This window comes from Chiloscyllium punctatum, chromosome 3 (assembly GCF_047496795.1).
Source record: "Chiloscyllium punctatum isolate Juve2018m chromosome 3, sChiPun1.3, whole genome shotgun sequence".
Classification (NCBI taxonomy): domain Eukaryota; kingdom Metazoa; phylum Chordata; class Chondrichthyes; order Orectolobiformes; family Hemiscylliidae; genus Chiloscyllium; species Chiloscyllium punctatum.
In genome coordinates this window covers 84,414,990-84,427,526 of record NC_092741.1, presented here as the reverse complement: position 1 = coordinate 84,427,526, position 12,537 = coordinate 84,414,990, and positions in this window count along the sequence as shown.

Here is a 12,537-nt window from a genome sequence, read left to right as displayed (position 1 = left end):
TTAGAGACAAGAAAACTGCAGATGCTGGAATCCAAAGTAGACAGGCAAGAGGCTGGAAGAACACAACAAGCCAGGCAGCATCAGGAGGCACCTGAAACATTGAATTCTCTTCCTCCTGATGCTGCTTGGCTTGTGCTCTTCCAGCTTCCTGCCTGTCTATTTTTGTCATTTTTTTAGCAAATCAGTGTGTTTCAGAGTGGGTAGTCCACCATAGCCCATTGTCAACCTTTCTCTCACAATTGCATATTCTTCAGCTCATTAATTATACAATGACCTCTGCTTTGCCCAGTTCATGGAATTGTGTGGTATGAGCAGGGGGAGCGTTTGCTGCTGCTCGGCACTTACACCGCTGGCACCATATGTAAACCCCAGTTCCACAGCATTTCAGGTACTGCAAGGCAGGAACTGCCCTTCACATTCTTGTCCTGTAATTCTGAAGGACAGAGCTCAGAAAGAAAGGTTAGATCCTCACTTTGGTGACAGGACCTGGAGGTGCTAGTGCATGAGGTGGTTGAATGAAGAATAATGCTTTTCTTGCTGATTGGCAAAGGACGCCCTGCTACCAGATGCAGTCAACAAGACATGCAGCCAGGTTAATGCCAGCTTTATAAGGAAGAGGTGAATGATTGCTGCAGTGCACGAGGGTAGATGTCACCATTGTTGTCTCTGCTCATCATCAACATTGGCAGTCCTGTGAAGATGAGGATGACTCTCTTCCACCCTCAGGGTGAGTCCATAGTGGCTGTTCAGACCAATGCTGCTACCACCGGCTCTGTTACACTTGGGGCAGCTGGTGGCCATGGGAAGGGGTGGGTGGGGTGTTGTTATGGCAACGCACTCCTTTCGCCATTTATGCCTAGCTTTTGCCTTTTATTGACGGAAAGTCTCAAGGTGCTCGACGCTTTCCATGATGCTCCTCCTCCTCCTTGGACTGTCTTGGGCCAATGATTCCCAGGTGTCTGTGGGAATGCCATACTTTGCCAGTGAGACCTTGAGGGTATCACTGTAACACTTCCCCTGTCCACCCAGGGCTTGCCTGCAGTTTTGAAACTGGGAGTACAACATCTGCTTGGGGAGTCTCATGTCAGTCATGCAGATAATATGTCCAGCCCAAGGTGTTTGTGCTACCTCACACCCACAGGGTCACTCAATCTAACTATGCCATTGCTCACACCTCTCACTTTACCATGCTGTATGTCCTCTCGACAGCTCTCACCCGCTTCATTGTTCCAAACTACTAATCTTCCCTGCCCTGTAGCTTTCCCACACATTTGTTGGGGGCACCTCACATCCCTCTACTCCTTGTATCATCACTAATGTCTCATCTACCTCCATGCTTATAGTCAATCCCTCCTTTTGTCTCACTGCAGGATGACTCTCTTACCTCAAAGAGAGACTGGCAATGGGGTTACCGACAATAGGCATGAGGAGAAAATGCTGGAATTTTCTGGAGAAGACAATGACTGGTCCTATAAGGACATGCAGTCCTTGATGAGTGAGCTTCATTGTACTGCGCTGCACTGCTCTCCCATTAATGCCAGTGCTATCTCATTCTGAACCTGAACAAGCTTTCAACACTTTTGCACAAGGGCATTAGTTATTAGGCCAGCACTGAAGTTCTTTACCTTCAGCTCCACCGCTGCTGCTGAAGAGGAACCCTCAAGGATATGCCAGCAGGGCTCCTACTACATCCTGGGCCAGCTAATATCTGGGATTCGACCTGGGAGCACAATCTAGTGAACACGTCATTGGCACATCTCTGCAACTGGTCATGAAAGAAATGTCCCAGGTCATTACTTTGGAGACTTTGATCTCATGGTTTCAGCCATCACTTAATCAAAATACAGAGAAAGTCTGAGCAACACGAGGTGCACTGTCCAATTAGATCATTGGATTGAAGGATAGACCAGTCTCCCGACATTATCAGATCCAGCATGTGTGCAGCTGGCTGCCTCCATGGTCAGGCTGGCTACAAGACATGAACACTAAGAGGCAGCCACACTCAGTATCTGCAATATTATGTGTATAGATATCTACATCTATGCTCTACCATTGGTGCTCAGCATTAGTGACAAAGTAAGAGAGTTCAGTGGGACCTGAAAATGCCCCTTCTTACCACAGGTGCCAGTAGAGAGAAGGAACAATACACAGGGCTCCCAGAAGTTACCTCTCGGGACACAGCAAAGGTGCTCAGACCTTCCCCCTCCCCCTGCCGTTGATCACAAAGCATGCAAAGATTCAAACTGTGGACAGTGAACCTGCACCTTGGCAGGTCACACACAGTGTCTTGGCCTCTAGCCTTGGGGTCACTGTGCCAAAGCCCCAAGGTAAATAGGTTTCACATGTGGGCAGGCCCCCTCCACCCCAACACGGGATGTTGGAAAGGCATTTGAATGTATTCAATGATCTCACTTCCACCATCTTCTGAGGCAGAGAGTGCCAAAGTTGCACTATCATCCAAGAGAAAAAAAATCCCTCATCTCTGTCATAAAAGGTGACTCCTAATTTTAAAATATTGCCCCTAGTTATAGACTGACCCAGAAGTGTAAATATTCTTTCCACATCCTCCTTGTCAAGAATTCAGGATTTCATACACTTCAATCAGGCCACCCACGCTTATCCAAACTCCAGCAAAAACATACCCAACCAATCCACATCAGACAACTGACTCAGTCCAGCTATCATCCAAATCAACATACACTGAAATGCTTCAATGCATTTACGTCCTTCTTTAAATCAGGAGACCAAAACTGTACATGCATTTGAGATGTTGTCTCACCAATACTTTGTGCAACTAAAGCACAGCATCCTTACTTTTATGCTCATGTCCTCTCATAATAATAAATGGCATCCCATGAGCCGTTGTGATTATGTGCTGTACCTGCAGACTACCTTTTAGTGACTCAAGCAAAAGAAAATCCTTCAGCATCTACAATTACTTTCATTTAAATAATACTGTAAGAATACATTAAAGTAATATTCTTCCTGCCAAGGTGAGCAACTTCACATTTTCCCATATTTTAGCCCACCTGCCAGATTTCTGCCCGCTCTATTAACCTTTCTATATCTGTCTGCCATTTCCTTATGTCTTCTTCACAACATATGTTCCTGCGAATCGTGATGTCACATGTGAATATAGCTACCAAACCTTTGTTTCCCTCATCAAAGATATTGATTTAAATTATAAAACATTAAAGACATTGAAAATGTGAAGCTAACTGGCCTATTATGCCCTGTTTTCTGTCTCCCTTCCTTCTTGAATAAAGAGATTATACTGCTCTGGTCTATTGGAACCTTTCCTGAATTGAGGGAATTTTGGAAAATTGACACCAAAATATCTACTACCTCATTATCAACCCCTTTTAAGAAGTGAGGATGAAATCCATCTGGACCTGGCAACTTGTCAGCCTTCACTCCATCAGATTCTGTAATACCTCTTCCACCATGATTGCAATTTAGTTAAGTTCCTCTCTCCCTTCTACCTCCTAATTCATACCTTTTGTTGGCATGATTTTTGTAACCTCTACAGTAACCACATCCCTGCGTGGCCTGAGGAACTTGGAAGGATGCACAAATGAGTGATTCCTACAGTATCTATGCACCTTGGCATTTCCTAGAATATCTGGTTGCACACCTACAAGTTCTGGCATTGATGGTGACAGAAAAGCTGAACTTGTCAGAATGGAAACCTTTTTCAATGATGAATTCTGCAGGGTAGTCTCAAAGCAATATAGATCCAGTCTATTGTGCCCTGCACCTGAAAGAGGCTAGCAATAGTGCAGAATCCACTGCCTGATCTTCCTTTTTCTCCTTGCCACATGGGTAGGATATAAACTTGTGTAATCTGGAGAAAATGGCAACAGTGACATCCCGTATGTATTCATTGACTGAAAATTGGGAGCTGCCATTAATTTGTCTCCTGTTATGTTTTTGAACAAGCCACTGGTATAAAATTTCAAGGCCAATATGATCTTGAAGGGCAAGGGGAAAGGTTGGGCATCCCTTTTATCTAAGCACCTGCAGATGACACAGTTTGGCAATGATGGCGCAGCACATCTTTACTCTGTGCCTTCATTGTGTTTCTGAGAGCTGTTGAAAATGTCAGTGAAGCCAACAAATTCTGGGAATTCTGCTGCTCCTTCCTGAGGGCTCTTCAGCTGCCTCTTCTCCATCAGGAGCATGTGTTACAGTCGTGGATGGTGCTGTTTTTGCTGAGCTCACTATAATTGATGTCTCCCTTGATGCCATTGCCTGATTTTCAACAATATCACAAGCAATCTGTCAATATGGGCTCTGTATCAGAGTGAATAATCTGTGGGGACTGTTGGAATTGAACAGCATATCAGTGAGGGTAGTTATGGGGGTCTTGTGGTACAATGGTAGTCTCTCCAGCTATGGGCCTGGAGGCCTGGCTTCAAGTCCCATCTGCTCTGAAGGAGCGTTATAACAGATTGACCATATCTTTGAATATCTACAGCAAATGTGACAGCACCAAAGTGTTTTCTTTCACCTGAAATGAATGATGATTGACCATCCTTTATGTTACATTTGGTTTGCTATCCCTGTGTTCGCAATGATATTTCAGAAACCCCCTCCCCCCATTTCTGTTCAGCCAATTTATTTCACAGTTAGTGTTCCCATTTTCCCCAAAGCTCATGACTTTGCCAACTGACCCGCCCTTGTTGACCATGCACTGTCCTCGTGGTGAGGCCAGAGTGATTGTGACCCTTGAAAACCATCTTCTTCCCCAACATTCCTCAGTGACGGCCTTCGGCTCACACTCACCCCATCTCAAACAAGTATGCCGATTTGGAAAATGTCGGGGGTGATGGTTTCTGGTACCAAGACTGGCTCTAGTGTAATGAAGGGCATGTCAGATTCCAAGTGATTGATTGTGATAGGAGATTCTCTAGTCAGAGGCACAGACAGACATTTCTGCAGCCAACAACAAGACATCAGAACGTTGTATTGCCTCCCAGGTGCCAGGGTCAAGCATATCTTGGAGAGGGTGCAAAATATTCTCCAATGGGAGAGGGACCAGCTGGAGGTTGTTGTACACATTGGAACTAATGAAATAGGAAGAGAAAAGGACAAGGTTCTGAGGTGGAATATAGGAAATTAGACAGGAATTTAAAAGGTAGTTTCTCAACGTTAGTAATATTTGAATTACTTCTGGTGCCATGAGCTAGCGACAGTAGGAATAGGACGATAGAGCAGATGACTGTGTGGCTGAGCAGCTAGTGCAAGGGAGAAAGATTCACATTTTTGGATCATTGGAATCTCTTCTGAGTGACCTGGATAAGAAGGCTGGATTGCACCTGAAATGGAAGGGGCCTAATATACTGACAGGGAGATTTACGAGAACTACTTAGGAGGATGAAGTGAAGACTGCAGATGTTGGAGATCAGAGTTGAAGAGTGTGGTGCTGAAAAAGCACAGATGGTCAGGCAGCATCTGAGGAGCAGGAGAATTGACATTTTGGCATAAGCTCTTCACTCAGGAGAATTTAAACTCATAAGGGGATGGAGCATGAGAACCAGGGAGATAGTGAGAAAAGATTGTGCAGTTGGGAGAAGGAGCAAGTCAAACAGTCAGGTCAGGCAGGAACTAAGCAGAGAACAAGGTAGTACTGATAAATTAACTCCATTTATTTCAATGCAAAAGGCCTAACAGGTAAGGTAGATGAACTCAGGGCATGGTTGGGAACGTGAGACTCGGATATTATAGTGATTACAGAGAAGTGGCTCAGGAAAGGACAGGACTGGCAGCTTAATGTTAAAGTATATAGATGCTATAGGAAGGATAGAAAAGGGGGCAAGAGAGGAGTGATGTTTTTGATTAGGTGTAATATTAAGGCTGTACCTCAGGAGGCTATTCCTGGGAGTATGTCCAGGGAGATTATTTGAGTGGAATTGACAAATTAGAAAGGGATGATTACTTTTTTGGGATTGTACTATAGACCCCCCAGTAGTCAGCGGGAAATTGAGACACAAGTTTGTAAGGAGATCTCAGTTTTCTGTAAGAATAATAATGGTAAGGGATTTTAATTTTCCAGGCATAGACTGGGACAGTGTTAAGGCTTGGATGGAGAGGAATTTATTAAATAAGTACATGAAAACTTTCTGATTCAGTATGTTGTGAGATTGTGTTCAAATAATGACTGAAATCAGTGAGTAGCGAAAAGAAACTCTTTATTCAGCAACCACAGGTAGCACAAATTTGAGGCCACAATAAAATACTGAAATACAGTTCTTACAATAGCGTCTTTATACAGAGGAGCCTTGATTATCTGAAGGACAAGGGCGGAGATTATTTTGTTTGGTTAATCGAATACCGGGTAACACAGTTTAGCCAAGCATGGGAACCTTGCGATCTTGCCAGATAATCTCAGATGATCGAATGCCGGAGAATTGAGGTTCCTCTGTATGCAGTTCTTGCATATATTAAAATTGCATCACTATGGTGTTACATTGTTTTATCTATAGTGCACAAAGGTTTGAGGGGCTTTTGTCGTGGGAGACAGGAGATGGGTTCAACATCTGTTAAATGGTGGCTGTACATCTCATGGGATTGAGAGTGTCTGCCCGGCTTTAGTGCATAATTAAGTGGTGTTAGTCCTTTTGTCTTTTAAGTTAGTAATTGTTAGTTAAAAAATACTAAGCTCTAAAAAAGTTAGAAATTATACCTCCACTTACTAAAAGAATAAAGGATGTTAAACTGATTTCTTCAGTTGGGTTGTGAGTTTTGTTTACTATATGCAGATGTGAGTTTCATTCATTCATGCAATTTCACATTAGCACTGTTTTGATAGTTTCTTAAAGGGACTGTGGCCCAGTTAAATGTTATTTAATAAGTACAAAGTAATTGGGGGAACTGGTTAGTGTTTCAGGTACAGACGGTTGGTAAGGACTGATTAATATTATAATCTTTCCTGGAGACATGATGGTGGGGATGGTATAGTTCTGGATATGTTACATTTACTCAGAGGTAAATAGGCCTAAACACTGCTTGTAGGAAAGGCTGATAAGGTATGAAAACACAGTACTGGGTTTGAAAGGGTCGTTTTGTTTCAGAAGGGTTGTTTTAATTTGGTCTATCTTATGATAGTAAAATATACTACAGAACTGCGGTTCTATGAATGAATGAATGAAACCATGTTATAGTCGAAAGTTATGAACAAATGAAACAGGAATGCAGTGTTCACTTGTGAGTGGGTTAGTAAAGGAGCTATGAATGCATAAACATAAAGTGCTTGTGGGTGGGAATTATAAAGTGTTTGTGAGTGGGTTAGTGAAGGGATCTAGAACACAATATATCACAGTCCCCCATTCTGATTTTACTGCGACCTTTCGAAAAGAATTACACAATTCGTATCCTAGCTCAAAGATAGCACTTGGATCTCTTATATGTTGGAGGGGCTTGTAGGGGCATGTCTTGCAATTGGGGATAGTACATACTTTTAACAGTTTATTGTCAACTGCACTTTACAAAAAAAGAAAATATGCACAGTCAGAATAACAATAACAAAATTATGGTGGTCAGTCAGTCTCTGGTCCCATTGTATTGGGGGATACCTGTTTGATGTGGGAGGCGTGAATCCAGGACATTGACAGCTGACTGGGTGATCAACAGTACCTGGTCTGGTCCTTCCCACTTCCTGCCTAAGGGCTCCTTGTGGATTCTTTTCACAAGCACCCACTTGCCTAGTACGGTGTCATGACGTCCTTCTGGCAGATCTTTCCAGTCAGCTGATACCTGTGAGTCTGCAGAATTTATAGCATTGGTTAGTACCTGACAGTAAGACAATAGGGTGTCACTCATAAGATGAGAGTCAGCAGCATAACGGCAGTTTGTATAAAAGTTGGCAGACTGATCCTCTGCTGTTCTGCAGGCTTCAGTCAGAGCCTGTAATGCTGTTGGCCTTGCAGATGCTCTGGGGTGTAGGCTTCCCAATACTACGACAGTGCGTTGTGCCGTGACAGCCCATTCAGTTTTTCTGTGATTTCTAGTTAATATCCATTTCCCACATGCCTTTCACACATGCCACATTGAGGTTAGAGGTACTGTGGGTTCTTATTAAAGTCCATTTCTCCTGTTCGTACAAGGTGGAGATGTTCTTGTAAAAGTGGTGGGTTCCATTTTCAGTAACCCACAGCCATCCTTGTTTAGCCCAGATGGGGTGATCTTTTAATTCTTCCCTTATAGAGTTCTGATGGACCACATTACCTGTCCAACATTGAAATGTAAAGAGGAATTCAGCTGGGTGAGGATATCCATTCTGAGGAGCGGCTGGACTACAGGTCCTATTCATATAGAGGTTACGAACCCATGGGGCCGAATTCAATTTGGAAGGGTTTGGTCCTTTTAATTTCAATCCTGTCAGTTCCTGCTCCATAAGCTCATTGTCCCATTTAGCGGGAGTTTGGTTTCATACCTCTGGGGAAGGCTCATCAATTCTGCTCCTGTATCCAAAGAGTACTCGTTGTCCAGATCGCCCACCCTCATGGTCACATCCAGTCCGTCTCCCCTCTGCTGGCACAAAACCAGTAGAAGCAGAGGGGCATCGGTGGGCTCTTTCAGTTTTTTTATCAACTTTAGCAGCTCCTGCTGTGTAATGGTTAGTTTTATTAACTGTTCTAAGAAATTGGTCTTACTCTCAGCTTCGAGGGTCTCCTTTTCCTCATTGCTTATTAGGTGATTTCTCCCTTTTCCCCTTTGCCAGCACCCCCTGGCCCAGTGGCCTTCCTTCCCACAGAAGGGACATTTCCTTGGGTGTTTGTCTTGGGTCTTCCCAGGGTTACTGGGGGTCTGTTTCATTTGTCCCCCCTGAAGGATTCGCAATTCGGTGCCCATATCTCGGTTGAGCTGGTGGGCTCTGTCCACCAATTCATAGCAATTGGTCTCCCTGTGTTCCCAGTCTGGTTTGGTTAGCTTTAATATTTTAGTTTCGTAGTCTCATAGTTTCATAGTAATAGAAGCAGGAGTAAGTCATTTGGCCCATCATTAAGATCATAGCTGATCTATCCATCATCTCAGCTCCTCCTCCCTCCTTATTCCAATAACCCTTAATTCCACCCCCCCCATGCAAAAACCCATCCAACTGTGTCTTGAATATATTTAATGAAGCTGTCTCTACTGCTTCCTTGGGCAGAGAATTCCATAGATTCACTACTCTCTGGGAAAAGCAATTCCTCCTCATTTGTCCTAAGTCTACTCCACTTAATCTTGAGGCCATGTCCCCTAGTTCTAGTTTCACCTACCAGCGGACACAACTTGCCTGCCTCTATCTTATCTATCCTTTCATAATTTTTAAATGTTTCTATAAGATCCCATCTCACTCTTCTAAATTCTAGCAAGTACTGTCCCAGGTGGCTTAACCTCTCCTCATACGCTAACCCCTTCACCTCTAGAATCAACCTGGTAAACCTCCTTTGCACCACCTCCAAAGCCAGTATATCCTTCCACAAGTAAAGAGACCAGAATGGCACGCAATACTCCAGGTGCAGCCTTACCGACACCTTCTACGATTACAGCAGAACCTTCGCTCTTGCTCTGTAATTCAATCCCTCTAACGATGAAAGCCAATATTTTGTTTGCCTTCCTGATGACCTGTTGCACCTGCAAAGCAACTTTCAGCGATTCATGCATGAGAACTCCGAACTCTGCACAGCAGCATGCTGCCATCTTTTACCATTTAAACAATACTCTGTCCTACTATTTTTACTTCCAAAGTGGATGACCTCACATTTACCATAATGTACTCCACCTGCCAAACCCTTGCTACTCACTTAATCTATCTAAATAGACCCTCCACATCCTCTGTACAGTTTCCTTTTCCACTCAGTTTAGTGTAATCAGCAAACTTGGATATATTACACTCGGACTCCTCTTCCAAATCATATATATCATGAACAGTTGAGGGCCCAACACCGACCCCTGCGGCACTCCACTCACCACTGATTCCAAACAGAGAAACACCCATTTATCCCAACTCTTTGTTTCCTATTGGTTAACCAATCCTCTATCCACGCTAGTACATTTCCTGCAACCCCGTGCACCTTTATCTTATGGATGTCTTTTATGCAGCAACTTATTGAATGCCTTCTGGAAATACAAGTATACAACATCCTCCTGTTCCCTCCATCTGCTGCACTTGTTACATCTTCAAAGAACTCCAGTAAATTTGTCAAACATGACCTTCCCTTCCCAAATCCATACTGCAGCTGCCTGATGGAACCCTTTCCATCCAAATGTTTCACTATTTCGTCTTTATTAATAGCCTCCAGCATTTTCATCACTACAGATGTTAAGCCAACTGGCCTATAGTTACCTGCCTTTTGCCTACACCCTTTTATAAACAGCAGCGTGACTTTCATTGTCTTCCAGGTGGCTGGGACCTGCTTAGGCTTAAGTCTGGTCACAAAAGCAGACTTCAGCGGGCCATAATCATAACATTCAAAATCCCTGTCATCCTGCACATTTGGAACTCCTGCATATTCTTTCCAGGTCGTCCTAAACCTTTCCTCATATTGTGTGACCTCTTCTGTGACTTTTGTCCAGTCGGTCTTATGTGGACTGTACCCCTGTAAACCAATGTTTTATTGCTGCCCAGCCAGCTCACAGCTCCTGCACGTACTCTCCAAGAGCACCTTTGACTGCCTCATGGAGACGACATCTTTCTCTTTTAGTTACAATCACATTCAGAATCTGTAGCCCGTCCCAGGGATGGAGCGATATATTCCCCTCAACCTGTTGAGTCTTTCCCAAGTCTTCATTGGCCCCTTCTTTGGGTGAGACATTTCTTTATACCACCTGTCTATATTCTCGAGGGTCACAGGTCCATGCACAGTGTGCGTTTCAGTCAGTAGTACCAGAACATCCACCTCAGGACCATCCTCTAATCTCTGCCTGACCATTTTTTCTATCTTTACTTTCCTGGTTTTAAGGGTCATAAAAATGGTACCAAGGATTATACAGTCTTCATCGCTTTCACAGCTAGAGTCCCTCTGTTTCCCAAGGGCAATAGCTTTGCATTTCCTAATCACTTCCTGGATGTCTCAGGTGGTTGGTTACAAATTCTGTGTGGGCTTGGGAATCTGACAGGACTGTTATCTTGTTCTCATTCTCAAGCTCCTGATTTTTAAGGTGAGCTGTTTCCTGTTTGGATCTTTCTTTCTGCAGCTGTTCACGCATTGCTTTTAATTGCTCTTTCAGTTGGGTTACTTCATGATTAGGGCTGATTGGGACATGACTTCATTTCTCTAGTGAATTTGTCCCATTAATACATGGGACCATTTAATCCTGTCTTTATTTTTCTGTCGGGTGTCTTTCACCCAGACCCATCTCATGTCACCTAGGGTCTACAATCCTTGAGGCATATTATACTTCTGTCCGATTTTGGTGAGGGTCTTCCCTAACAAAACTGTATCTCAATTGCTGCAGCATCTCCTCCTCAGTTATATCAGGATGGGCTAGCCCACTTCTGGACATTGCAGGCAGTTTCTTAGGGTCACTCATGACCACTCTAACTCATACATTGTGGGCAATTTCCAGCCTAGAATACAACAACTCACAGTGTGAGTTTACCTACGAGGGAAGCAGCAAAACTTGATCTATTCTTGGGAAGTAAGGCTGAGCAGGTGACAGAGGTGTCAGTGGGGGAGCACTTTGGGGCCAACGACTATAATTCAATTAGTTTTAAAATAATGGTGGAAAAGGATAGACCAGATCCAAAAGTTGAAGTTCTAAATTGGAGGAAGGCTAATTTTGATGGCATTAGGCAAGAACTTTCAAAAATTGATTGGGGGCAAATGTTCGCTGGTAAAGGGACGGCTGGAAAATGGGAAGCCTTCAGAAATGAAATGACGGGAATCCAGAGATAGTATGTTGCTAATAGGGTGAAGGGCAAAGTTTACAGGTGTAGGGAATGGTAGATGACAGAGAAATTGAGGTTTTAGCCAATAAAAAAAGGGAGCATATGTCAGGTAAAGACAGTAGGGATCGAGTGAATCCCTATAAGAGTGTAAAGGCAGTAGAAGTATACTTAAGAAATCAGGAGGGCATAAAGGAGATGTAAGATAGTTTTGGTAAATAGAGTTAAGGAGAATTCAAAGACATTCTACACATACATTAAGGAGAGAATAGGGCCAGTAAAGATCAGCAAGGCAGCCTATGTGTGGAACCGCAGGAGATGGCAGAGATACTAAACAAGTATTTTGCATCAGTGTTTACACGGGAGAAGGATATGGAAGCTAGACAACTTCGGGAAATAAATAGCAACATCTTGGATTACAGAGGAGGAGGTGCTCGATATCTGAAAATGTATAAAGGTGGATAAATCCCCGGCACATGATCAGGCATACCCTAGAATTCTGTAGGAAGCTAGGAAAGTTTGGGCCCCTTGCTGAGATATTTGTATCATTGATTGTAATAAATAAGGTACTAAAAGACTGGAGGTTGGCTAATGTGCTGCCACTATTTAAGAAAGGTGGTAAGGAAATGTCAGGGAACTATAGACCAGTGAGCCTGACATCAGTA